Below are 27,324 nucleotides of genomic sequence, written 5' to 3' on the forward strand. Positions count from 1 at the left end.
CAAAACGTGGCAGCGAAAGGGAAACCCCGTCCGCTCCTCCAGAGGGCTGGGGACTGAGACGTCCCTCCGTCCCAACGGGCCTGGACCCCCCCCCCCCCCCGCCCTCGGCCTCTGCTCTCCCGCTCACCCCTCCCTCGGGCTTCTGACTTTGAGGAAATTTCTGAGAACGTTCGCGGAAGCCTTTTGCACCCCGGGCCGGTGGCACGTGAGCCTGGGAAAAACACGGAAAGGTCAATGTCTATAATTGAATTTTCCCCGAGATAAAAATAGCATCTTTGTAATCGTTTCAATGGTGCTGAGGGAGGGAAGCAGGGAGGGAGCGCGAGAGAGCCAGCCGCATGCGGCTGAGAAGTTCCAGGCTCTGGTCTCAGCCCACCTGAGCGCGGGCTGGGTGACCTTGGGCACGTCACCTGCCTGAGTGGCTTGGGCCGGCTTCTCCCCGTGTACACTGGTGTGTGTGTGTGTGTGTGTGTGTGTGTGTGTGTGATTGTCCTAACAAGTAGCTCGACTGGAATGGTAACTACGCGGAAAACTGCCGACGCGGGTGTAGACAGACAGGTGCATCCACGCATCGCTGAGATAAAATCTGTCCCCGTCCGTCAGCGCCGGACGCGGGAAGGTTCCTCATCACCCGCCCTGGCGTCTCCGCCACGTGGACCGGGAGGGAGTGAGGCAGCCTCCCTCCCTCCACTCCCACGCGCCTCCCACCTGGAGCCCCTCCCTCCGCTCCCCTGTCCAGACCTCAGGTGCGCTGCCTGGGGGGAAGTCACCTCCCTACACCCAGCCTCGGTCCCCTCATCTGTCAAAGTGACATCCTGGGCCCTTTGTCCATCATCAGGGCCACGTGTGGCAGCATTCGGTCCCGGGCTTGGCACGGGGTCATCTCCCGGAGGATGGGGCTCTGGCTGGATGCGTGCACCTTCTTCTGGGCCCGCCTTCGAGCCTCTGCGTGAGCTGTGTCCCCCGCCTGACGGCCCTCTCTTTCTTCCCCCCGCTTTGGGTGGATCCCTTCCCCTCTCTGGGACTCCGTTTTCCTGGGAAACGAACACGGAACAACAGTGCTGAGCTCACAGTGTGACAGTTAAAGAAATAACGTACATGAGGCACAGTGCCTGGTACATAGTAGGCGCTCAATAAATGCTCCGCAAACAATATTATTGCTATTATTCTTAAAACTTGTTTTTAACATTTATTATTAAGAGACAGAGAGAGACAGAGCGTGAGCATGGGGGGGTGGGGGGGGGCAGAGAGAGAGGGAGACACAGAATGTGAAACAGGCTCCAGGCTCCGAGCTGTCAGCACAGAGCCCGACGCGGGGCTTGAACCCACACACCCTGAGATCATGACCTGAGCCGAAGTCGGATGCTCAGCCGACTGAGCCACCCAGACCCCACCCCCCCCCCCAAACAATATTATTATCCTTGATCCTGGGGGACCGGAGGACCCACCAGCCGCAGAACAGGCACAAGCCGAGGACGGATGAGCCACGGAAACCACATGATTGCAAACTGCAAAGTCCCTGTGAAATGTCACCCAGCCAAGTCCGTCCCCTTCGAGGACAAAAGGAATTCTTCTCCTTTTGTGGTGCCCCGTGAAGCAAGCTATTTACCCCTTCTAGGCCCCTGATTTGCCAGTTGTAACGGAGAGGAGGAGGCCAGGTGGTCCCGGAGGGCTGTTTGGTGCATCTTGACTTTCCACCAAGCTAGATGTGACAGCTGGAGACATTTTTGTTGGGGGGGGGGGGGGCAGCCCTTAAAGCTCCGTTTGCATCCAAGGCACACCTGTCCTCAGGCCTGTCCCGATCATCTCACACCCAACTCAGGCATCGGCGAAAAAGGTCTTGCAACGTCAACACGCTGGGTTGGGGAAAAAAAATAAAATAAATTTTTTTTTTTTTAAGTAGGGTTCACACTTAGCACGGAGCCCAACTCGGGGCTCGAACTCACAACACCGAGCTCAAGACCTGGGCTGAGATGGAGAGTCAGACCCTTAACCCAAGGAGCCCCCCAGGCGCCCCTGGGTTGAGAAATTCAGCAAGTCTTGATACACTGCTCGTGAACGAGCCCGACGGGTACCTTCTGAACGCCTACTGTGTGCCAGGCTGCGCTGAGCGCCAGGGACAGCGTGGTGACCGAGACAGAAAAACCCTGGCCCTCAGTTGAGGGATTCGTCCAATTGAATCTGCGGCGAGGACCAGAAGGAAGCAGGTGCAGAGAGAGCACGTGTCCACAGGCACTGAGAGAAGACAGGAAGGAAACCGGTGGAAGCGGGAACCGTGGTTATGGGGGACGGGGGGGGGGGGGGCGGATGTCCAAGGAGTGGGTGATCCGCATCAGAAGCAGATGTCCAAGGAGTGGTGATCCGCATCAGAAGCAGATCCCGGAGCGCCCGGGCGGCTCAGTCGGTTAATGTCCGACTTCGGGTCCGGTCACGATCTCACAGTTCGTGGGTTCAAGCCTCACGTCCGGATCTCTGCTGTCAGAACGGATCCCTTGTTCCCCTCTCTCTCCCTGTCCCCCCCCCCCCACCGGCCCCAATTCATTCTCTCTCAAAAGTAAATACACATCGGGGCGCCTGGGTGGCTCAGTCGGTTGAGCGGCCGACTTCGGCTCAGGTCATGATCTCACGGTTCGTGGGTTCGAGCCCCGCGTCGGGCTCTGTGCTGACAGCTCGGAGCCTGGAGCCTGCTTCCGATTCTGTGTCTCCCTCTCTCTCTGACCCTCCCCCGTTCATGCTCTGTCTCTCTCTGTCTCAAAAATAAATAAACGTTTAAAAAAAATTTAAAAAAAAAAAGTAAATACACGTTAAAATAAATAAAAGGATGTAGGCCGCCATCCGTCACTGTTCCGTTTTCGCGTGTGTGCAAATTTCCTCGACGCCGAGAGGTTTACGTAAAAATTTCCGATAAAGTCGTTTCAAATTAACGAAGGAGGAGAAGGCGGCGCAGGCGGAGAAGAAAGAACTCCGCTATCGTCATCTAATAAATCATTGCAGGACGTTTTCCCCCAGGAAACGTCTGTAGACGTGAACACGTATGAAGCTGCCAGGGTGTTATTTCCTGGCCTGTAATGGCAACACATCAGACACCCCCTAAACGCTTAACAATAGAAGATCAATTTAAAAAACCAGTGTGTGGGGGCGCCTGGGTGGCGCAGTCGGTTAAGCATCCGACTTCAGCCAGGTCACGATCTCGCGGTCTGTGAGTTCGAGCCCCGCGTCGGGCTCTGGGCTGATGGCTCAGAGCCTGGAGCCTGTTTCCGATTCTGTGTCTCCCTCTCTCTCTGCCCCTCCCCCGTTCATGCTGTGTCTCTCTCTGTCCCAAAAATAAATAAACGTTGAAAAAAAAATTAAAAAAAATAAAAATAAAAATAAAAAATAAAAACCAGTGTGTGACCGTCAGATAAATTGCACTGTGTATAATCACATCGAAAACTGACCAGAAGGAAGCGGACCTAGACGTTGGCACTCCGGGGGCAGATGACAGCCGAGTTCTCTTCCTTCTTTTTAGCTCGCGGGGATCTTCTGAATTTTCTGCAGCGGGCAGATTTCCGTCTGTGGTCGAACACCACCAGTGAGGTCGTGTTTTCTTAAAGAGGAAAGAGGGGAACGGGGGGGGGGGAACCCCAAGAAAGTTGGGGGCGAGTTGAGGCATGAGCCTCACTCCATTGTTACTGTGACACTACTAAGGGGGGACCTTGGTTTTCTCACCTGTAAAATGGGGAGAAGGCTTGTAAGGCCGCATGGGTTGGCGGTGAGGGTCCAGCCTAGCCGTCGCGGGAAGCTGTCACCTCTTGTCTAGAGGCCACTCCTCCTCTGGCCTCCTGGCCGCCCGTCTCTGTGCCCGGCAGACCCAGAAGTCACCAATGAAGCCTCTCCCCTCCTTGCTTGGATCTTTTTCCATTCACTGAGGCAGATAGGGTGGCATGGGCTCGCTTGGCAAATGAGGGAACTGAGGCATGGGCCCCTGTCTGGGCCTTTCTGGGCCTGGGTCCCTGTGTTACCCAGCTACGGGGGAGCAGACCCAGGATTTGAACTCCTGCCGGTCTAGCGCCCGAGGCCTAACCGCTATACCACCCGGCATCCCCCCCCCCCAATCCCCATCCTCTCCCTGTCCTCCCCTCCTCCCCTCTCCCCCTCATTCACTCTCCTCCAGCCACGTGGGCCTCCTCCCTGTTACTCTAACATGCCAGGTGCGGTCCTGCCCCAGGACCTTTGCACGGACTCCTTTTTCTGCCCGGAGTGCTTCCCCCTCCAGAGACCCTCCCGAGTCTCTCTCCTGGCTTCACTTTTCTCCATTGCCCTCTCCAAAGCATTTGCTATTTTCCACATCGATCATTGCCTTGAGTCCCCATCAGAGTTGTTAGCAACCCCACCGGGATTTACCCACTGCTGCAAATCAGCTCAATAAGAGCTGGTTGAATGAATGAGTGACTGAATCCCGGAAGAGGGACGGCCGTTCGCGCCCCATTCACACCTGGCCACAGCCCATCCCCCCCATCCCTGGGCCTCGCGGGCCTTGTCTACCAACGCCGCCGGGTGACTCCCGTCCTCGATCGCAACCCCAGCGGAGAGGCTACACGGGTGTGCCCACCGGTGTGTCCCAGGCTGTGCCTGCGGGGTTGCTGGGGGCACGTGACCCTCAGGGGGGACCACGGGGCATAAAGCAGGGAATGTGCACCTTAGGGAAACATAGGTGGCCGTTAAGTAGGAAGCCCGGGGCGGGGGGGGGGCCTCTGGGACACGGGTTATCGGCTTCTGAGAGTGGGAGGCTGTCCGGCAAGCAGAGCTCAGGAGGACTGAGCAGCTGTGGGGCGCTGGGTAAGGCGTGCTGTGCGAATTCTCCCATCAGACTCCCCCATTTGACCGATGGGGACACGGGGGCACAGAGAGGTTAAGCCACTGGCCCGAGGTCACACAGCCAGCCTACGGCAGAATGGGGAACTCAACGCGAGTTCTCTGATGTTCTCGTCGGTGTTCTTACCCTCTCCGCCCCGTCTGTCCCTTTATTCCCTCGACGGGCACGTGCTGACCACCGTGTGCCAACCCTGTTGCAGACGTCAGAGAGCCCGCGGAGCACAGGCCGGGTGATATTCCCGCCCTCCTGGAGCGGCGGGGAGCTGGGGAGACACAGAAATATCCAAGGGGACAAATGCTCAAAATGGTCATTTCCATTTTTTTTTTTTTAACGTTTATCTATTTTTGAGAGACCGAGAGAGACGGAGCGTGAGCGGGGGAGGGGCCGAGAGAGAGGGAGACACAGAATCGGAAGCAGGCTCCGGGCTCCGAGCCGTCAGCACAGAGCCCGACGCGGGGCTCGAACCCACGGACCGCGAGAGCATGCCCATGACCTGAGCCAGAGTTCGATACTTAACCGACTGAGCCCCCCCAGGCGGTCTCAGAATGGCGATTTCAAACAGTGATAAGCGATGGGCAGAAGAGAAGCAATCTGATTGGGGGGGGGGGGTGGGGTGGAGGGGATGCAACTTTAGCCTGACGGACAGGGAGGGCCTCTCTGACCTGGGGACATCTGAGCTGAGACCTAAGCAATGAGGAGACAGCCATGGGAACCCATGGAGGAGGGGTGTCCCGAGCAGGCAGAATAGTCCCTGCAAAGGTCCTGGGGCGGGACCCCACCTGGTGTGTGGCAGGGACAGCGAGGAGGCCTGCGTGGCTGGAGCAGAGCGAGCGAGGCGGGGAGAGAGGGAGGAGGGGAGGGCAGGGAGGGGACAGGGCAGATGGTGCAGGGCCTTGGGGGCTGCTGGGAGGACGTGGGCTTTTCTCCTGAGGGAGCTGGGAGCCCTGGAGGGCTGTGGGCGGAGGAGGGCAGGACCCGAAACTTCGAAACAAGTGCTCCGCAAAAGAGCCGCACTTGGCCCGGCTGCTTCCCTAATCCCTAAGCGACTCCTCTCCGGGGTCCCTGGCGTGTGGGCGACCGGGTGGGAAAAAGCCTGCGCTTTGATCTTCAGCTTTTGTGCCGTCGGAGAGGGTGGCGGGCTCGTCCGGTTTCGCCCAGACCTTCCCCGGTTTCGGGGACATCCTGGCTTTCACGGGCTGGGTGGGGGAGGGGAGGCCCCAGGCTGCTTCCAAACTGCACGACAGCAAAAGTGACCTGAGGCATTCCCGCCCAGGACGAAGGAAGGAAGCTCACAGCAAGCCCCGGTGGGAGAGGCAGCCCTTCTGGGGCTCTACAACCTTCTTTGGCTCCCGCTGCCCTCTGGAGCCAACCGTACCCCTTCCCCTGCAGCCCACGATGCCCTGCGGGACTTAGCTCCACCCCTCCTGAATCACCCTCCGTATCCGTCTTTGCCCCGGCTTCCAGACCTTCGAATACAGTTTTCCCAGAACTCCTTTCTTTGCTCACCCGGAGCACTCCCACTTAGGGCCCGGTGGCCGCCCTCGACAGACAAGCATCTGTTTGAGTTCCTGCTTTCGGTTATCTGGGGGTATACGGCCTCACCGTTCTTTAAACACACGGCCCTGCCTCAGGGCCTTGGCACGGGCCGCGGCCGACAGCCCCCCCCAGCTCCACGTCTGCCCCACGGGTTGCAGGGCACATGCTTGAGGGCAGATCCCCACCTGGGGGGTTATAAGGGCTGGGTTGGGACATCCCACCGGCCTCCCCCGCATTGTTCGGAGTCAGTAACGCTCCCCTCATTAGGTCCTCTCACCTCGTGCGTCCTCTTCTGATGATCTCTTCGTCATCCACGCCGTCCCACGCTCGCCACGCCTGGGCTGGGGGCCTGGCACCTCGCACCCTCCGGGACTCGGCGGTGAGCGCCTCCCGGCAGGCTGCCCTGCCGCCGTTTGTCGTGCCAACGGCCTTGGGTGCCGGCCTTTGTCCCCCCGGCCCCTGTCCACCCGCTGCGGCAGGCGCCACGGACGCCCCCATTTGACAGATGAGAAAAGACGAGGCTCGGAGAGGGTCTTCAGCCCCGCAGGGAGATCCAAGTCCACGCAGCCGGACTCCGGTCCCCAAGGCCGCGCCTCCTGGCTCTGAGCCTGGGACGCACGGTGGCATTTTGCTTTATGATTTCCCGGGCGCCCTGTTAATTGTCCAAAGCACGCGATTAGCACATCCTTTATATACGGCCCGATGTCTAATTGTCCAGACCGCGGAACCGGTGACTCAAAGCCTCCCTAATTGTCTTCTCTGCACAATTAGTACCTCGTTATATATGGCTCTGTGGTTGCCCGCTCTTCTCTAGGCTGCCGGCCTCGCTTCCAATTGTCGGGACGCCGTAATCAACGCCTGCACTAGGGCGTCCTCCCTGCTCTGTGTGGTTAGAGCCACACGCGTCCCTGGGGTGGGGGCTGGCAGTGCTCAGAGGAGGAAAGCGGAACCCCTGCCCACAGGGGGGTCGCCGTCCAGTTGAGAGGGCAACAGGCGAAAGCGGGGTTCCCGTCACGTTTGTGGGAGCCGCAGAGCCTCGGTGTAGAGCGGCGGCGCGGAGCAAGGGTGCCCTCTGCTGGAGGAGGGGCCCTAGAGGATGGGTCGTGCAGGACGCATAGGAGTTTGTGAGGCAGAAGGGAATTCTGAGCAGAAGAAACAGCACGCACGTAGGCGTGGGTGTTGCAAAGAGCTGGGCATCTGCACGGCGCGGGGCGGGGGGCTGAGAGTTGCTGAAGTAGTCTGGCTGGGGTGTGGAATTAGGGCGGGGGTGGGGGGGAACGTCGGGAGAGATTTAGGACGAGTTCGCCAAGAGAGAGAGAGACAGAGAGAGTGAGCAGAGACCCAGAAGCAAGAGGCCCGCGTTGGTTGCTATATCAGCCACCGAGCCGCGGGGGGGACTCGTTACGTGGCATCATCGCAGCCGTAGCTGACTGCTACAAGGCTCCGTCAACAGGGTCAGGACGCTCCGGGGTCAGGCTCCTGCCGGCCGCCGTGGAAGCTGAGCCCCGTCGCGCCCCACACACCTGTCCCATCCGGAGGAGCCCCACGCGGCCCCACCGGAAATCTCCAACTAGACGGGCGCCGGCCTCCTGCAGCTGCTTCCTGAATTAAGAAACTCGAGGGGTTCCAATAGGTTCTGTGCTCAATTAGCCATGAAACTACCAGGGAAAACCTAGCTCGGGGCGGCGGCGGGGGGAGAAGATCCGCAGTGATATATCTCCGGGAGGGGGACAGAAAAGAAGATGCGGGAGCTCAGCAGCGGAATGTTCTATAAGAACCTTTTAAAAGCAAACACAGGAGACATGAGCAGTTTTTAAAATGACAGACAATACAATGGAAGATAATATATTTAAAACCCATATCAGTTGTTAACAGACCATAAAAATACAGCTACATTAATCTGAGCTGTCTGTCACGGGCCCTCAGAGCAGCTGCGTGATTTTATAGTTTCGCTCCTGGAGGTTTCCTTGACACTTGCACAAATACATCTCAATTTATTTGGATAAGGACAATAGAAATATGGCACTTCTCCCCCTCCCCCCTCCCCCCCTCCCTCTTCTCGCTCTGCCACCTCTCCCCCAGACGGCCGGGAGATCCCCTCTGGAGCTGGCCGCGCAAACGTTGGTCTTGCCTCAGAGAAAAGTCTCGGTGGGTCTGGGGTCCCCGAACCTCGAGGCTGCGGGGAAAGGGGGGCCAGGTCGGTGCCTGGTATCGCGGTGTGTCCGCGGGCACATGGCCCGCCCTCTCGGAGGTCTAGTTGAAAAAGACCCCGTTCGCGTCTGTTCCCCCCACCCCCCCCCCCCCCAGCCCCGCCGAGGCGCTTTCGGGGCAGAGAGCCCTGCGCACACGTGGCTAAATCCACACCCTCTCGGGGTCCCCTGTGCCCAACCGCCAACACCACCGTGGCTGCTGTTCCCTCCTAGTCTCCGTCGCTCACACGGGTCCAACCGCTGGAGCCGCTCCACTCGTCTGCCGGGCACCCTCCTGCCTCAGGGCCTTTGCACTTGCTGCTTCCGCTCTCTGGAATGTCCTTCCCCCCCCCATTCTCCCTACAGCTGGCGCTTCTTCCGGCCTGAGCTCTGGGCTCCGATGCCACGCCCTCTGAAAGTCCCTCCCCTCCCCGACCCCCCCCCCCCCCCCCAAGAAGCTTCCCGGTCCTTCCCTTCACGTTCCCTCACGTTCTGGTGCCTTGCCGGCACTTACCTGCTTGGAAAGTATCTTATTTACCCACGTGTTAATTTGACATGAAGCCTGAGGCCACCGAGGCCCGAGAGTTTTCTGGGTTTTGCTTTCCGGCGGGTTTCTCGGTCTGGTTCGGTCACTGCTATCTTGGGGGGGGGGGCAGTGCTTGGTACACAGTAGGTGCTCAATCCATCCCTGTCGAGGAAAGGAGTAAAAGGAGGCATGAGAAGCCCACCCCGGGAAGGGGCAAAGGCTCCAACGCGGGGATCTGTGCTTGGAAACTATGACCCCAAGCCCCTGGTGTAGGGCCCCCAGCTTCCTCCCCTTCTGGGGAGGGGTCACACCTGGTGACTCCACGGCCAGCGCCACGCTGGGCCCCCACGCGCCCTGCCCCTGTTGGGAGCCGCAGACGGCCTTCCGGCCAAGAACGAGGGGCCCCGTCTCGGGCCCCGCCCCGTCTCGGGCCCCGCCCCGCCCCACCGCCTCCGCTTCCGAGGCGCCCCAGATGTCGCCGCAGCAGACGAGACCCGCCTGGTGCCCGGGGAGGCCCGGCACAGATGGGATGAAACATCTGGGCCGCATGTCGCCGGCAGCTGGTGGGAACCGGGAGGCTGCGAACGCGCTGACGTCTCCAGGAGGTTGGGTGGCCCTGAGTCCCCTCCGGTCCCACCATCTGTCCGCGGCCAAAGCTTGCCTCTGGATTCCTCTGGGCCAAGGAGGAGAGGGCCCCAAACCCGCCCGGCACCCCTGGTTCCTCCGTCTCCCTCCCTCCTCACCCCTCCCAGACCCGGGGCTTTATCTCCAAATTATACTCTGAATCCAAGCACTTGGCCCCCCTCCACCGCCACCGCCGGGCCGGGCCTCCAGCATCGCTCGCCTGGACTGGTGTAAGAGGGCTCCTTGGGTTTGGTCCCAGCGGCCTCCCTGCCCCCCACCCCCCTCACTCAGCCTGCCTCTGCCACACCGGCCTCTCTGCTGTTCTTTGAACACACCAGCCACCGTCCTGCCCCAGGGCCTTTGCCCACGCTGTTCCCTCTGCCTGGAATGCTCTTCTCCCCACACCTCCCCCACGGCCAGCTCCTCCTCCAAGTCTCTGTTCAAATGTCACCTCCTCCCAGAAGCCCTCCGGACCTCCCTGGCATCGTTAATCTCTTAGTCTATCAGGGCCCTTATAACAGAATTCCACAGACCAAGTGGCTTATAAACACACATTTGCTTCTCGGTTTCGAAGGCTGGAAGTCCGAGATCAAGGCGCTAGCAGGTTCAATGTCTGGTGAGGACCTGCTCCCGGTTTGGAGGGACGGCGGTCTCCTCACTGTGTGCTCACCCGGAGGAAGGGGTGAGGGAGCTCTCCGGAGTCTCCTTCAGAAGGGGACTTGGCTGCATTCATGGGGGGCTCCCAGCGGGCCCCCCCCCCCGATACCATCACACTGGGGAGTCGATTTCAGTCTACTGACTGCACAACATTCAGTCTACAGCAATGTCCACGTCCTCCCTGCCCCATGTCACCCTCTGCCCCAGCCACACCGGTCACCTTGCAAGACACCATCCGGGCGCCCGGCCTTTGCTCTACCCGGCAGCTCCCTTTGCCTCCTACCTTGTGCCTGGCAGGCTCCTACTCCTCCTCTTACCCCGTTTAATTAATTTTTTTAATGTTGACTTATTTCTGGAGAAAAAGACAGAGTGTGAGTGGGGGTGGGGCAGAGAGAGAGAGGGAGACGCAGAATCCAAAACAGGCTCCAGGCTCCGAGCTGTCAGCACAGAGCCCGACGCGGGGCTCGAACCCACGGACCGCGAGATCATGACCTGAGCCGAAGTCAGCCGCTTAACCGACCGAGCCACCCAGGCGCCCCAAAGAGCCCCGTTTTGAATGTCCCTTCTTCCAATCTCCCCACTTAGCCCGGCCTCCTGATTTCCTCTCTGGATTACCCCTGACCCCAAGGACCTGAGCGGGTTTCTGTCCGGCTGAGCCTCCGCGTCCCCAGGCCCCTGGGACAGCTCTCCACACACGAGCGGCTGTCATCAAACGTGCCCGCTCTGCCAGAACTCGTTCCTCCTCCCCAGCCCGCGTTTCCTTCCAGAATCTCCAAGCCTCGGAGGCAGCTCGGCCGCAGCTGTCTGTTTGGAAGGAACAGAGTGGCTGGGGGTCGGAGGGGACCATCTCGAAGCCGGGCTTGCACGGTGGGCTCACCTCTTCAATGTGGCCTGTCAGTTTCTCTGGATGGTTCCACGCTCCCTGACGGACATCGTAGAAGGGTCCGGAGCCCCCAGGCCACCCCGTGGCAGCACCCGTCTCTCCCTCTGGCTGCCCAGTGTCCCAGCCCCTCCTGGCAGCTCCTGCTCAGCCCCAGACCCCCGTGCCCATTTCCAATGGCAGATGTCACCTTGGGACACTCAATCACGTGATCAGAAGCACCCGAGGAGCCTAGTGGTGAAAATTGTTGACCCCGGAGCCACCGGGCCCGAGTTCAAATCCCAGGCTGCCACTCGCAGTCATTCTGTGTGATCTCGGGCAAAGCACTTGACCCCTCTGGGCCTTGGTTTCCCCATCTCTAAAATGGGGCTATGGTACCTTTAACCTTGTCCTAAGGATGTAAGGACTTACTCTGCGTTGGTGTGGAAAATAGGGCCCACACATGGGAACCTCCCAGGGAGTATTAGCAGCTCTGCTGTTTTCAGACCCCCCCCCCCTCCCCGGGGCCCGGGGCCCGGGGCCAGCCTGTTCTCACCTGCTCCAGAGTACAGGGTCATGGCCTCCAGCCCCTGCTCTGTGGCAGCCATCACTGTTGGGAGAAGGTTCCAGAAGGAGAGGGAGAGGCTGCCTGGTGGTTCCTCTCAGCTCCACGTTTACAGAGCGAGCCCAGGGCATTTAACTTAAAACAGAGATGGGTGGGGGGGCATGGTGTGGGGGGGGGTTAGGGGTTAGCGGCTAAAGGTTCCGGCCCCACCCGGGGGTTCGTGGACACTGTCAGCTGCCCCAGGAGTTACAAGCCAAGATTCCACCCGCACGTCTAACTCCACGTGCTTGGGGGCCTGGAAACTGTTTCCATGACACCCAGGAGCCCGAGTCCCTTGAAGGGCCCGGTCCGAGGGTGAGGGTTTTGGGGGGGGGGGGTAGGGGGGTGTCGGGGAGGGCTTGCTCGGTAACCGTGGCAACGCCAACAGCGGCGGGAGGCCAGCCCAGCCGGCACGGAGGCGCCCGCACCCCGGATCCCAGCGCCGCCACGGCCCCTGGAGCGCAGACGGTGAGACGCAGGCCCAGAGACGCCACTCATCTGCCCCCGTCGCCCACCCGATTTGGAAGCGGCACCGAGCGCTTGCCCACGTGGGGGGGTGGGGGGCGGGGGCGGGGATCACGGGAAGGGGCGGGGCCTCAGGAGGCCACGCGGAGACCTCCGGGGCTTGGCCCGGGCAATCCGGGAGGGCTTCCCGAAAGAGGTGGGCGTTTCCCCAACTTCGGCCCCACCTGTTCCGCGGTTTGTTTGGTGTTTGCCTTCCAGCTGCCTCACGTCCTCTCGAGTCCGTGTCTTTAAAAACACAGTCTCCGCCTCCCTCCTGAAAATGGAGAGCGGCTCGCACCTGTCACAAATAGCAGGTGGGCGGCCCAAAACACGCGGGATGGAAACAAAACGTGGTCGTTTCATCCAGCGAGGCGTCTGCGCAGCCGCCGCCGCCGGCACTTTGCTTTTGAGGGGGCGAGGGGGAGGCCGGAAAGGGTTAAATCAGTCCCCGGGGGAGGCTCCCTCCTGTCCATCATCAGAGGGAGTCAAAGAGGGCTGGGAACGGGAATTATGCGGTTTATTAAGTAATCCAGAGTCCCTGTGGGCCCCAGCATCCAGGGGGATCTGACCCACCAGAGGATGTGGTTAGGTGGAAAGGATAGGCATCTGGGCAGAGGGCACAGTATAAGCAAAGCCTCGGGGCGGGGCTGCAAGAGGAGGGGGGGCAGCCCGGAGAGGCTTTGTCCCCAGGCCAGAAGACACAGGGCCTCCTGGTCTTTCTGGTGTTTTCCAACAGGGGAGGGGAAAAAAGCACATGAACTTTCCAAGGTTCAAGCGGGAGGGCGTCCTGGGGCTCCACTAAGGGGTGGAGCTTTCTGGGAGCTGAAAGTGTTTCTCTGGAAGGTGATTCCAGGAAGCAGGAAAAAGTGGGGGGAGGTGGAGATTGGCAGCGTAAGGAGCCAATAGGGGGGCACTGATGACCAGGTGGCTGTTGTGGGCATCCGGGGCTGACATTTTGGGGACCTCTGGTAGCCTGTGTAGAGCAAGCCTCAGAGTTGGCCCATTCGTATATTAAAGGCTCTGACAAGTTCTGCAGAAGAGATACCTGTTGAACAATTTCCCAGATGAGCGTGAACATAAACTCTTTATCCACAGCAGTTTCCTGGACACAATTTTGGAGGCCTCTCATCATACCACTGCCCTCTCTTGGTCTCCTCTTGTATCCAGACTGCAACATGAGACAGAGAAAGGCCAAGAAAACTAACAATGAAATAAAAATTAACAGTCACAATTATTATTCCTACCAAAGCACATTTATTGGCTTTTTTTATGGAAAGTCCAAACTGTCTGCTTTCAGGCATGGCTGGATCCAGGAGCTGGAATGATGCTATCGATGCTACTTTATTTTATTTTTTTTTTTTCGACATTTATTTATTTTTGGGACAGAGAGAGACAGAGCATGAACGGGGGAGGGGCAGAGAGAGAGGGAGACACAGAATCGGAAACAGGCTCCAGGCTCTGAGCCATCAGCCCAGAGCCCGACGCGGGGCTCGAACTCACGGACCGCGAGATCGTGACCTGGCTGAAGTCGGACGCTTAACCGACTGCGCCACCCAGGCGCCCCTATCGATGCTACTTTAAACACACGTGCCTTTACTGTTGACATATAAATTTGCAAAAATGTATGTATGTTTTGACACGTGTGTATTTGCGTGAAACCATCACCCAAATCGAGATGAGTACAGCACCCCCCAAACTCTCCTGATGCCCCCTTTATAATACCTTTCCAGCACATGAAGAAACCATAGCAGGACATGTACTTGGAGAGCATGAAACCGGGTGGCTTGGTCAGGGCTCTGTTTGGTTGTGAGCAAATGGGCTTAAACACGTCTAAGCAAAACCAGCATGTGAACGGGTTCCAGCGACGGCAAAGGTTCCCAATTTCAGGCAAAGCCTGGATCCGCGAGTTGAGATGGTGTTGTCATTGGAAGCCGGTCACTTCCTGTGTCTCAGCTTGACTTTTCCTCTGAGGGGGCTTCATTCACAGGTCAGGCATCCCATTCACGGAATAAACAGAGACCCCAGGCTCCAAGCTTTTTTCTCTCTTTCCAGTCAACACCCCCGAGCAGAAACGGAAACCCTCCTCTTGGTCCCAGCAAAACCCATGGCTGATTCTGATTGGCTGGACTCGGGTCACATGGCTGGCCCTGAACCAATCGCTGGGGCCGAGGGATGTGAGGTTTCCCCCGCTAACCTGCTTAGGGTCGGCCCAGAGTCAGAAGGATGAGGGTGTGGGGTCAGGCTGTGAGCGGGGGAGCAGGGATGTCCCCAAAGGCAGAGCCAACATTTGTCACCCCCAGGCGCCTGGACTGGCCCGAACAGCTAGGGTTTAAAACTTAGGCTCGCCATAATGGGCTGTGCAACCCTAGGAAAATGGCTTGCCTTCTCTGGAAGGCTGTTTCTCCATCCACAAAAAGAGATCGGTGGGTGACTGCGATGGGTCCCTTGGCACATGGAACTGCACCGTGTCTGGGGCGCCCAGGAGCCTGGGGAGGACGCCGCCTCCCTCCTGCTTCTGTTCCGTGGCCCCATGAACCACGGGCCGGATCGCTGAGCGTTTATTATGCGCCACACAGATACACAGCAGGGGCCGCCGCAGGGCTGGGAGTCGCGGCCCATTCGAGAGAAAAAATTCATAGGCAACATAACCCACCTACACAGGCCATTTCAAAAACCCTGACTTGCTCCTTATCATATAAGGGAGAAATAAAAAGAACACCCTTTGGTATAAAGTTCTGTGTATTTCAACCTGTAAATGCGCCAGCACAATGGTGACAAAAGCCACCGCAAGGCCGGCCGAGGTAGCCCCCGCCTGGCTCACCTTCGTGTTTCTTTCCTGGACCAGGGCGGTTGCCCCGACGCTGGTCTCCAGTCCCTCCCTTCCCCCCACGGCTGTCATTCCCGCAGCGGCCACCAGAGGGCGCCCGTGAGCACCCGAGTCAGCTCCCGCCCCCCTCTGCCCACAGCCCTCCAGGGCTCCCCCCCACCCCGGGGTAGAAGCCCAAGTCCTCCCCGCGCCCCCCCTAGGCCCGGCAGGACCTGCTCCTGTCCCCTCTCTGCCTGTCCTCCTCCCTCTCACCCAGTGGCTCACTGTGCTCCAGCCGCATGGGCCTCCTCTCCGTTCTCTCATCACACCCGGCCCGGTCCTGCCCCAGGGCCTTTGCACAGCCACACCCTCCACCTGGACAGCGCCCTTCCCAGATGTCCCCATGCCTGGTTTCTTCTCATCCTTCAGGTCTCAGCTCCAATGTCACGTGTCGGACCTCCTCCCTGTCCCCCCCGGACCCCCGCTAGATGCTCCCCCCTTCATTATCACATCATCCCTCCACTTTGCCTTCCCTGCCTGACGCTTTCTGATTTTTCTTTAATTCCCTTGTTTCTTTGTTGTCTGACTCTCCCCCACGGTCTGGGAGCCCCGAAGGAGGAACTAGGACAGTGCCCAGAGCGTGACAGACATCCAGTCAACAAGTGTGCATTCCACAGTGCACCTTCTCGTACCCACTTTCTGGGTGAGGACGCTGAGGCACAAAGAGGTCATCTTGCCTGGAGTGAGAGCCAGGCCCGAGGCACTCGGGGACTAACGCTTAACTCTGAGGCTGAACCCCGGCTCCCCGGAGGCCCCAGACTGTGGGAGGACCCAGAGAGGAGGGGCGAGCAGCGGAGGAGTTAAACCTCCCCCCCCCCGCCCCACCCCCACCACTTGAGTCACCAGGCCTGGGTCACTTTGTGCCGAATTCACACATCCACACACGGTTTCTGGCTCCCTTGGCTCACCCGCCCCCCCAGGGGGAAGCGTGTTCGTTTCCATGGCAACCGCGTTGTCTCCAGTGTGACTGGGGCTGAGTGACAGCCACGGGGGCCAGATGAAGTCGCTCGCCACCCACGCAGGAGAGACAGGCGCCGGCCCAGAAGTGCCAGCAGCAGGGAGGGACTCGGGGGTTCACTTGAGCCACCAACAGGCAGGAGCTGCGGGGCGCGTCCCCCCCCCCCCCCCCCCCCCCCCCCCCCCCCCGCTGGCTGCCGCCCGCCATCCCAGCTCCGAGCCTTTGCTGTCGGAGCGATTTAGCTGGTTCTGGGGGTTTCCAAGGGAGCTTAGATCTCAGATGCGTCAGCCCGTGTCCTGAAGGAGCGACTGCATCTGATCGATGTTTATAACTGTCACTCCCAGCGCCGGGTTGGAGGAGGAACGGGGAGAGGGAGGGGGGAAGGAGTCATCGGCCAGAGCACTTTGGTTCTTACCTACCGCTGGGTATCTGCCAACAGTTCCCTTATCAGCCAGCCGCGTCCCTTATCGGTTAACCTTTTCGCCGTCAGCTCTGTGGTTAGTGGCTCACCCCTCGGCCATCGCCTTTCTCAGAAAAGGACCTTGCGCCTCAGACAGCGGGGCTCTTGCCCTGAGATCCCCTCCCGCAGGCGAGGGGCGGTTCCGAGACCGCAGGGAGTCGCCAGGGGAAAAAAAACCGTGGGCTTGGCTCTCAAGGAGGGATTCTCGCACCTGTGCACCTGCCCCGAACCTGACTGGTCCGCCTTGGGCTGTAATGAGGTCCCCATCACGGGAGGTAACCAAGGCGAGCTGTTGAACCGTGCCCAGGAGGCTGTGTGTGTGTGTGTGTGTGTGTGTGTGTGAGGGCGGGGGGGGGGGGACTGGAGTCGGAAAATTCCAAAACTCCCTTCCTTCTGACTCTAAAATGTGGTGCCGATGCTGAGATGCCAAGCCTGCACGCTGGAGGTCTCGGCCGTCATTCCGAGATCTTCTGATTAGTCATGATTCACCGATGGCACAAACGTTTATTCACCAGGTGCTGCTGTGAGCTAGGTCCCGTTCTAGGAGCTGGGGACACAGCAGGGACCAAGACAACAATACCTGCCCCGTGGGACTGACAGTCTGGGGTGGAGGAGGCAAGAAACAGTCAAAGCAGTGGGGGGTCTCCCAGCAGGGAGACTGGCAAGGGGAAATGAGTAGGGAGGAGCGGTCTGGGACTGACTGCCGGGCCGGAGGGAGAGTCTAGCCAATAAGGTCTCACGTGAGCCAAAACCCAAGACGATGAAGGAAGGAACCAGGGGAGCGCAGGAGGTTCCAGGCAGAGGCAACAGCAGGGGCAAAGGCCCTGGGGCGGGAACGAGCCTGGTGTGTTTGAAGCAGAGCGAGGAGATGATAGAGGAGGGTTGGAGGGGAGGGACATTGAAGAACTTCCCGCTGAGAAGCCGCTATCTGAGCTGAGAAGGAGACCCGACCCACAAGAGCCAGGGATTTCCGGGCGGAGGGGACCAGCACCTACAAGGGTCCTGGGGTAGGGGTGAGCTTGGAGAGAGGGAGAGCGGCACACACTAAGACTCCTTCACTGCTGGGTGCTATGGGTTGCATGGTGTGTCCCCCAAATTCATACGCTGAAGTCCTGACCCCCGAGACTCTAGAACGTGACCTCCTTTGGGAATAGGGTCGTTGCAGATGTAATCAGTGCAATTCAGGGGAGGTCACGCTGGAGGAGGACGGGTCCCCGATCCGATATGACTGGTGTCCCTACAAAAGGGGGAAATCGAGACGCAGCACGTGTATGGGGAGACTGCCCGGTGACCGTGGAGACGGCCATCCACGAGCCACGGAATACGGTCGTCACACGAGACCAGCCCTACCAACGCCTCGGTCGTGGACTCACAGCTTCCAGAAAAGCGAGACAGTAACTTTCTGCTGTGTAAGCCATCCGGCTTACGGTCCTTTGTCACGGCAACCGCTGGAAACTAACACAGGGGACGGGCCAACGAGTGAACAAATGACGGCCCTGGGGAAGTCGGGAATTGTGTTTGCCAAGCTCAACGTCTGCCCGCCTCGCCTCTGACCGGAGCCGCGCGATGCTGGGAACACCCAAGCCAGGGGGCCGAATCCCTAGCTGGTGTCTCCGGGAGGAAAGAGCCCAAGGTGCCCCGTGGTTCCCCGGGCCCCTCTTCTGCCCCAAGACATCCTCCGCGGCCACCGCCCCCGGGGAAGTAGGGACTCACTGTCCTTCTTCCGGGTGAGGAACCTGAGGCTCAGAGAGGGCACCCCTACAAAGATGTCCCATGGAGCCCTGTGTCAGCCCCTCCCCTGCCTCTAGGGAGTAGAACGGGGCAGGCACAGCGGGTGGCAGTGAACAGGGCTGGCTGGCAGCGGTCCCGCCCCAGTCACCGCTTCTCACCACCGTCCACCTGCGGCTGACACCCTGCCACCAGCCCACCGCACACGACCCTGTTGAGCCACGCCCGGGCTCCCGGCCCGCAGCGCCTCAGAGCGCGAACGCACGGTGTCTCGAGCCGCTGAGTCTGGGAGCCACTTTTCCCCGGGAGAAGCTAACCAGGAGGGCGATCCCTTAGCAAGGCCACACGGTAGGAGAGGGTCAACTGGACCGTGAACAGCGGGGCTCCGCAGAGACGGGTCCAACCCCTCGCTCTCAACGATGGCCAACCGACCCCTCGCCCAGACTCGCTGTGGGACTAAGCGCTTTGGATCACGACCCTCCGAGGTGCGTGGCTGCAGGACGCCCTGGTTTGTTTGTAAGTTTTACTTAAACCCCAGTGTGTTCATGTACGGTGTGGTGTCAGCGATTCAGTATCTCCGTACAACACAACCCAGTGCTCATCACAAGTCCCCATCACCCAGTTTCACCCATCCCCCCCCCCCCAGGGACCAGCAGTTTGTTCTCTGTAGTCAAGAGTCTGTTTCTTGGTTTCTCCCTCTGTCTCTCTTTTCCCTTTGCTTCTTTAGAACCCACTTGTTTGAAAATTGCCTCACATTCTGTTTGCTTTCTTTCCGTTCCTTGAATTCACCAAGCTTTCTCCAACCTCAGGGCCTTTGCACTTGCTGTGCCCTCTTCCTGGAGCGCCCTCCCCGTGGCTTGCTCCCTCGCTTGCTCGAATGTCACCTCCTCAGAAAGGCCCTCCTGATTCCCCCTTCCCTAACTGAAGTCACCCCCCACCCCAGTACATCATGTCATTTTGTTTTCTTTAGAATCTTTATCATGGATTCCTGGGTGGCTCAGTCAGTTAAGCGTCCAACTTCGGCTCAAGTCACGATCTCACGGTTCGTGGGTTCGAGCCCCGCGTCCAGCTCTGTGCTGACATCCGGCAGCCTGGAGCCTGCTTCAGATCCTGTGTCTCCCTCTCTCTCCGCCCCTCCCCTGCTTGTGCTCTCTCTCTCTCTCTCTCTCTCTCTCTCTCTCTCTGAAAAATAGGTAAACAGTTAAAAAAAATTAGAATTTTATCAGAAAGAATTTATTTCAGAAATTTTCTTTAAAAAACTTTTTATCACGTGTGCGCTCCATAAAGGCAGGAACTTTCTGGTTCTTTCTTCAAAATTTATTTATCTATCTTGAGAGAGAGAGAGAGAGAGAGGAAAAAAAGCACGAGCCAGGGAGGGGCGGGCAGACAGAGAGGAGAGAGAGAGAATCCCAAGCAGGCTCTGCGCTGAGCCTGACGCGGGGCTCGAACCCACGGACCGTGCGATCGTGACCTGAGCGGAAACCAAGAGTCGGACGCTTAACCGGCTGAACTATACCGAGGCGCCCACGGAGGGGCGCTCGTCTGCTTGGGCCACTGCCGCGTCCCCGGCACTCGGTCAGGCCCCCGGCGGATGTTCACGGGAGCCCCCTGGGGGCGAGCTGGGGCCTCGAATCTGTGCCTTCCCGGCTCTGAGCCTCAGCCCACCCTCCACTCAAGGGGCAGCTACCCCGCCACACAGGGACCGCCGCCCGGGTGTGTGCGAACCAACGCCCAGGGCCGGGGCCACCGCCCCCGGGCGTGTCCTGCTCGCCCGGGGATGTGTCGCTGTCTGTGGTGCTGAAGGGCTGCGGCGAGACCACCCCCGCGCCCGGCTTGTTACAGCTCCTTGGGAGGAGGAAGTCCACGCTGGACACAGGCCGGGCGGTGGGATCTGGGTTTTCAGGAGCCCACCCAGTTCCTTCACAGGACTCCCTCCCGAGACCCAGTCTTGGCGGCTCCCGGTGGGAAGAGCCTCCCTTCCGGGGGACCCTGAGCTCTCCAGCCCGGTCCTGGCGCGAGCCTGGTGGCGTCGACCCGAGGGAGAATCCCAGGTGGCGTCAATGATAAGGGTGACGGGTCCATCCGGCCTCTCTGTCTTTGTGTCTCTGTCTCTCTCTGTCTTTATCTCTCGTCTCTCCATATCCCTCTCTGTATCTTTTGGTGACTCTGTCTCTCTCTGTGTCTCTCCGTCTCTATTTCTCTTTCTGTCTCGCTGTCTCTTCCCGTCTCGTTCTCTCCTCCCAGCCACCACCCTGAAAGTTCTAAGCTTTCGTGCCTCCCGCAAGGGACCCACCTCTCTCCGGCCACTCGACATGGGGGCAAAGTGAAGACCGTAGCGTCTCACCCTGCCTTCACACCTGCCATTCCAAGCAAAAGTGCATAGAGGGTCACCATGTCCTGCCCAGCTCTGCCTCTGCCCCTCCCCCTGTGACCCCCAACTCGCAGGCTCCCCGTCTGTACAGTGACATGATTGGTAGATGGGTTTTTAGCACCTCCCTGATTCCCAAGGGCCACTCCCTGCCGCCTGCCTAAAAAAAAAAAATCTCAGTCCCCAAACACCTGGAAGCCGAACATGAGGTGTGTGAATAATTTATCTTGTGAGTCATTTTAATATTTTATAATAATTGTGATGAGCTGTTTGGTTTTATGGAGCTGTTTGGGTGTCATTAAGATACAGCCAGGGATGGGCCACGGCAGCATCTCGGAATCGGCCAAGGTGACATGTCCCCAGGGAGGTACCCAGCGGCAGCTGAGGGAAGAAGGCAGTCTCAAGCGACGGTGAGGGGACCACGTGCCGCTGGTGGCCCATGGGCTCTAGGTGACCAAGACTGTAGCTGTGAATTAGCTTCACCTTCTTGTTCTCACTCATCCGTTTCATCCAAGCATTTACTCGCTTGCACATGTAAACCGTCTGTTAGGGACGGAATGTTTACGCTCCCACGCCACCTACCAAATTCGTATGTTGAAGCCCCAATCCCCAAGGGGCACTTGGTCGGGGAGGCTTTCGGGGGGCTAATCAGGAATAGAGGAGATCTTGAGAATAAAGCCCAAATAATAGGATTAGTGCTCTTGTAAGAAAGACACGGCTCTTTCCTCCATGCGAGGACGCGGTTAAGAAGTTGTCACAAGCCAGGAAGAGGGTCCTCACTGGGAACCAAATCTGCTGGCACCTTGACCTTAGACTTCCCAGTCTCCAAAAACGTCTGCTGTCACCACTCCGTGGTGTTTTGTTAGGGCCGCCAGAGCAGACTATGAGACTCTCTGAGGGTCCTTCATTGCACTTAAATGAAGTTCAAACTCCCCATGATGGTCTAAAAGACACCCCCCCCCAATCCAGCCCCTCTGTGACTCTGCTGCCCTCACTTTCCGCCCTGCCCTCCACTCTGCTCCAATCACACTGGCCTCCCTGCTGCTCCTCCAACACACAAACACATTCCAACCTCAGGGCCTTTGCACTTGCAGTGCCCTCCTCCCAGCATGCTCCGCCCCAGCTCTTCCTGTGATGAACTCCTTCTCCTCCTTTAAGCCTCAGCTCACATGCCGCCCCCTGGATCGCCCAGTAGTGGGATCTGGAGGGGGGTGTGCAGCGGGAGGCTGCGCTCGGCAGAGAGTCCGTGTGGGCCAAGGCTTGGTGCCAAGAGAGCGGAGATGGAATCGGCTGAACGTAAGGATGTGCAGGTGGAGAGGCGGCTGGGTTTGGGAGGACCAAGCTGGGGGAGAAGATGCCGGGAAGAAAGGCTAGGAGCTGGGCTGCAGAGGGTGTTGGCGATCAGGATCGGTAATTTGGGCTCCATCCTGGAGCAGCCCAATCCTAGCCGCAGTCACCGGGCCTGCTCTGATCTGGCTCCTTCCACGTCTCAGAAGGAGCCCCAAAGCAAGGGACAGAGAAGCCCGCACTTCGCCCAGCAGTGAGCGGCCAGACTCTTCGGGAGCTCAGACGGCAGACCTCGAGACGACGGAGCCCTGGCGGTGGAGACTTTCCATTTGCCCATCCCCCTCCCCGGATCCGCACTGAAATCGGTCCCCACCCCGGCCTCTGCCCCAGGAGAGGCTCATCTGCATAGACAAAAGCCCACAGCTTGCCACTGGCCAATTCCTGTTGCGCTCAACCAATGGGAAGCAGCATTCCTGTTGCGCTCAACCAATGGGAAGCAGCATTAGGAGATCCGCTCGCGAGAGAAGAGACGGATGTAGTTATTCCCCCGACTCCTCTGGGGCGCGACTGCTGAGCGGCTGAGCCCCTTCCAAGTGTGGGCTCCCACCGCGTTGTGCCGGTCACATTCCCCGTGCGCCCATGCAGACCCCCCTCCGCCGTGGCTGCAGCCCCCAGGTGCTGCGCTATGCCATGACCTGCCCGCACCTCTGTAAAAAAAAAAAAAAAAGAAGAAAGAAAAAGAAAAAGAAAAACGTTCTTTATTCAATGTGTCCCTAGGGGCCCTGTTTGAGTGACTGTCCATTTTCTCCAGGACTGTGAATGATTCAGTTACCGTCAGTGTCTTGGCCCTTTTCTGTCAGGTTCAAGCACTGCATGACAAGCCATAGAGTTATTAGACATTATTAAGCAATGCTCCCTTCCCCTCCCTTCCCTCCGGTACAATTGGAATCTTGGGACCCCAGCCTCGGCAAAGTTCCAGACAGTGGAAGTTCCAGTGGAGTTAGAAGCCTGGAAACCACAGAAGTGCAGGAGGATGGGTCCCTTGGAAGAATTTGGACCGTAACATTCTCAGATAATGGGCCGCATTGCAGAGAGGGTCTAATCCACACACACACACACACACACACACACACACACACACACACACACAACCACCCACGCCCCATCTCCCATAGGTTGGAGCTCCCCAGGGAAAAGGCTGCCAAGCCACGGACTACACTTCCCAGACATCTTAGCTGTGGTGTGGTCACGTGACATGTTCTGGCCAATGGGACGTAGAAGTGGTGAACCCTATTCCTGACCCCGTTTCTTCTGCTGCTGTGGCAAATGACCGCAAACCTAGTGGCTTACAACGACCCAAATTACTATCTGAGAATTCTGGAGGTTAGAAATATAAAATGCATCCGAAGGAATGCATTCTTTCTGAAGGCCGTAGGGGACAGTCTGTTTCCTTGCCTTTTCCAGCTTCAGAGGCTACTCACATTCCTGGCTCAGGGTCCTGCATCACTCCCACCTCTACTCCTGACTTTGCCCTCTGACTTTCCAGGTTCTCATAAGGACGCTTGTGATGACATCGAATTTACCCAGATCATCTCCGCATCACAAGACCCTTAATTTAATCACATCTGCAGGGTCTCCTTGCCATCTAACATAACATATTCACAGGTTCCGGGGCTTAGGACATGGACAGTCTTGAGGGGCCACTACGCAGCCGGCCAGAGTACTTTAAGAAGCGAGTATTTCTTTTCTATGCTGTCATTCCCATCGATGAGCTGCAGGAGGTGACCTCTGAAGCCTGGGAGAAGACAGCCTCACGAGAGAGAAAGTCACAAATCCCACCAGCAATGCATATGACTTCCAACTTCTCCACATCCTTGTCAACACTTGTTATTGTCTGTCTTTTTTTATGCTAGCCATGATGCTGGGCGTAGAGTGATTTCTCATTGTGCTTTTGATTTTTAAGTCTCTGATGACTAATGACACTGTGTATCTTTCATGTGTTTATTTGCCATTTGTGTGCCTTCTCCGGGGAAAGGTCTATTCGGATCCCCTGCCTATTTTTAAGTTGGGTTGTCTTATTACTGAGTTATGAGTCCCTGCATATTCTAGATACAAGTCCCTTACCAGGTACATAATTTGCAAATATTTTCTTCCATTCTGTACATTGTCTTTTTCACCTTTTTAAAAAAGTTTATTTGTTGAGAAAGAGAGAGCGCGCGTGCACGCACATGCAAGTGGGGGAGGGGCAGAGAGAGAGGAGAGAAAGAGAATCCCACGCAGGCTCTGCACTGTCAGCACGGACCCAGATTTGGCGCTCAATCTCACAAACTGTGAGATCATGACCTGAGCCGAAATCAAGAGTCAGATGCTAAACTGAATGAGCCCCCCCATGCGTCCCCCCCCCCATGTTTTTATAGTTTTAGCTTTCACATTCGAGTCTATGATCTATTTTGAGTTAATTTTTTGTGTGTGGTGTGAGGTAGGGGCCCAGCGTCATTCTTTTTCTGCGCGTGGATGTCCAGGGTCTCAACTCCATTTGCTGAAAAGATTACTCTTTCCTCCGCTGAGTTGTTTGGTCCTCTTTGACAATCAATCGACCACAAATGTGGTCAATATTCCCTGTTTGCTACCCTTGATCTGTATGCCTATCCTTCTGCCGGGAGGAGATCGTCTTTATTACTCCAGATTTGCTGGACACACAGACAGTGGGATTTCCATATGATTTTGGGGGGATTAGCTTGTCAATCTCTCTCTGTCTCTGTCTCTGTCTCTCTCTCTATATATATACATATAGCTGAGATTTAGTAAATAAATATATATATATGTTAGCTGAGATTTGATAGGGGCTATGTTGAATCTATAGATGAATTTGAAAGTATTAAGAACAGTACATCTTAAAAAAAACAATAGTACATCTTGTGGTACTGAACACGGAATAACTTCATTCAAATCTTTTCTTTCTTTCTTTTTGTAGAGAGAGCTAAAGAGCGAGTGCATACACATACACACACGCGCGCCTGCGCGAGTGGGGCAGGGGCGGGGCGGGGGGAGAGAATCTTAACGAGGCGCCACGCCCAATGCCGAGCCCATCACCAGCCTTGCTCTCACAACTGTGAGGTCATGACCTGAGCCAAAAATCAAGAGCCGGATGCTTAACCGACTGAGCCCTCCGAGCGTCCCTGGCCTTTCATTTTTTCTCCACAATATTTTGTAGTTCTCAGAGTAGAAGTTTTGCTCTAAGAATTTACTCCTAAGAATTTTACTCTTTGAAAGAAAATCGCTTTCTTAATTTTATTTTCAGAATAGTCACTCCTGACTTACATATAAATCTAATTGACGCTTGGGTAGTGACTTTGCAACCTGCGGGTTTGCTGAGTTCACTTATTATCTCTCGGATTTGTGTGCGTGCATGTGTGTCCTTTAGGGTTCCCTCTATATAAGACCATGCCGCCTGCAAACAGAGATCGTTGTACTTCTTCCTTTCACCCTGAATAGCTTTTCGTTCTCGCCCTTCCCCAACTGCCCTGGATAGAACCTTCAGTACAAGGTGGAATAGGAGTAGTGAGAGTGGACATCCTTGTCTGGCTCGTGAGCCTGGTGGGAAAGCATTCATCAAATACGATGTTAGCTGTGAGTTTTTTTTTTTTTTAAATAGATGCTCTCTTTCGGGTTTAGGAAGTTCCTTTCTATTCCCTTCTATTTTTTGAGCGTTTGCCTCATGAAAAGGTGGTGGGTTTTGTCAAATGCTCTTTCCGCACCTGTTGAGGTGACAGCGTGGTTTCTGTCTTCTATTCAATCGATATGCTATATTGAGTTGTATGAAGTTTCACACACACACATATTCAGTCAGCTGGTTCGGATACAGAGCAAAACTTCTTCCCCCAGCCCCCCGCACGTGGCCCCCTTGCTTGCCCTCATGCCTCCCCCCAACCCTAGTTCTTGTTTGCCATCACTGCTGTTGGGTGTCTTTGAAAACGTCATCGTATTGGTTTCCTACAGCTGCTGTAACAAACGACCGCAAATGTGGTGGCTCCACACAGCCCACGCTTAGTCTCTTAACAGTTCTGGAAGCCGGAAGTCTGAAAGCAGGCGAACCAGGCCCAAATGGAGGGGTTGGGAAGGCTGCACTCCCTTCCAGCTCACCTGGGGAACATGCTGTTCTGTTATGGGCTGAATTATGTCCCCTCCAAGATTCGCATGATGAAGTTTTTTTTTTTTCAATTAAAAAAAAAAGTTAATGTGTATTCATTTTTGAGAGAGACAGAGTACAAATGGGGGAGGGACAGAAAGAGACAGAATCCGAAGCAGGCTCCAGGCTCTGAGCTGTCAGCACAGAGCCCAACTCGGGGCTTGAACTCCTGAACCGCGAGATCTGAGCCGAAGTCGGACGCTCAACTGACTGAGCCACTGGGCACCCCTGCAGAGAGGTCTTAACCCCAGCACCTCAAGATTGGGGTCGGGATTCTAAAGAGGCGATTAAGGCAAAATGAGGTCGTATAGGCAGGCTGGTGTCCTTATGAGAGGAAATTAGGACACTGACAGGCAGGGAAAAGACCACGGGAGGACACGAGCGAACACAGCCACCTACAAGCCAAGGGGAGAGGACTCCGAAGAAACCATGCCTGTCCACACACGCCTTGATCTGAGGCTGCCGGCCTCCAAGCTGTGAGAGGATGCACGTCTGTGGCTTAAGTCACTCAGTGTGTGGTTTGTTGCAGCACTGTGAGCAAACTAGTACACGTTCCTTACCTCTTCCGGCTTCTACGGCTGCCAGCATCCCTTGGCTCGTGGCCACATCGCTCCGATCGCTGCCTTGATGGTCACACATATAGCCAAATCTCTCTCTGCTTCCCTCTAATACAGGCTCGTGGGAGTGCCTTCGGAGCTACCCGGATTCCAGGATCATCTCCTGAGCTCAAAAGCCTTCATTTAATCCCATCTGCAAAGACCCCCTTTGTGCCATAGGAGGCAACATCTACGGGCTCCAGGGATTGGGACCTGGATATCCTTGGGGACACCATTACTGGGCCTCCCACAGCTGCATCTATGGGGAAAACCAATATGTCGTGTTTTGCGCCCGACTTCCTGCACTTGGCACAGTGTCTCTGAGAGTCACCCGAGTTGTCGCTCGAATCACTGTTCCTTTCCATAACTGAGAACCATTCCATCGTGGGCTGGGCCACACCTTGTGTATGCATTGATCCTCTGAAGAACATTGTGGTTGTTTCCGGTTTGGGGCAGTTGTGAATAAAGATGCTATAAACATCCACGTACAGGTCTTTGTACGGACAAAAGTTTCCATT

General features: G+C 57.2%; 2 long non-coding RNA genes across 2 annotated transcripts; one reads left to right on the top strand and one right to left on the bottom strand.

Annotated features, from left to right (window-relative positions):
* Window positions 1-8,461: 8,461 nt before the first annotated feature.
* On the bottom strand, window positions 8,462-12,135 carry LOC123607547. The gene is made up of 3 exons (XR_006716778.1): window positions 11,803-12,135; window positions 9,095-9,268; window positions 8,462-8,567 (listed from the first exon to the last, which is right to left on the bottom strand). It is a non-coding gene; the product is annotated as an uncharacterized LOC123607547 (long non-coding RNA).
* Window positions 12,136-12,220: 85 nt separating this feature from the next.
* LOC123607550 lies at window positions 12,221-13,588 on the top strand. The gene is made up of 3 exons (XR_006716779.1): window positions 12,221-12,318; window positions 12,574-12,707; window positions 13,372-13,588. It is a non-coding gene; the product is annotated as an uncharacterized LOC123607550 (long non-coding RNA).
* The last annotated feature ends 13,736 nt before the right edge of the window (window positions 13,589-27,324 follow it).

Source organism: Leopardus geoffroyi, chromosome A2, assembly GCF_018350155.1.
Source record: "Leopardus geoffroyi isolate Oge1 chromosome A2, O.geoffroyi_Oge1_pat1.0, whole genome shotgun sequence".
NCBI classification, from domain to species: domain Eukaryota; kingdom Metazoa; phylum Chordata; class Mammalia; order Carnivora; family Felidae; genus Leopardus; species Leopardus geoffroyi.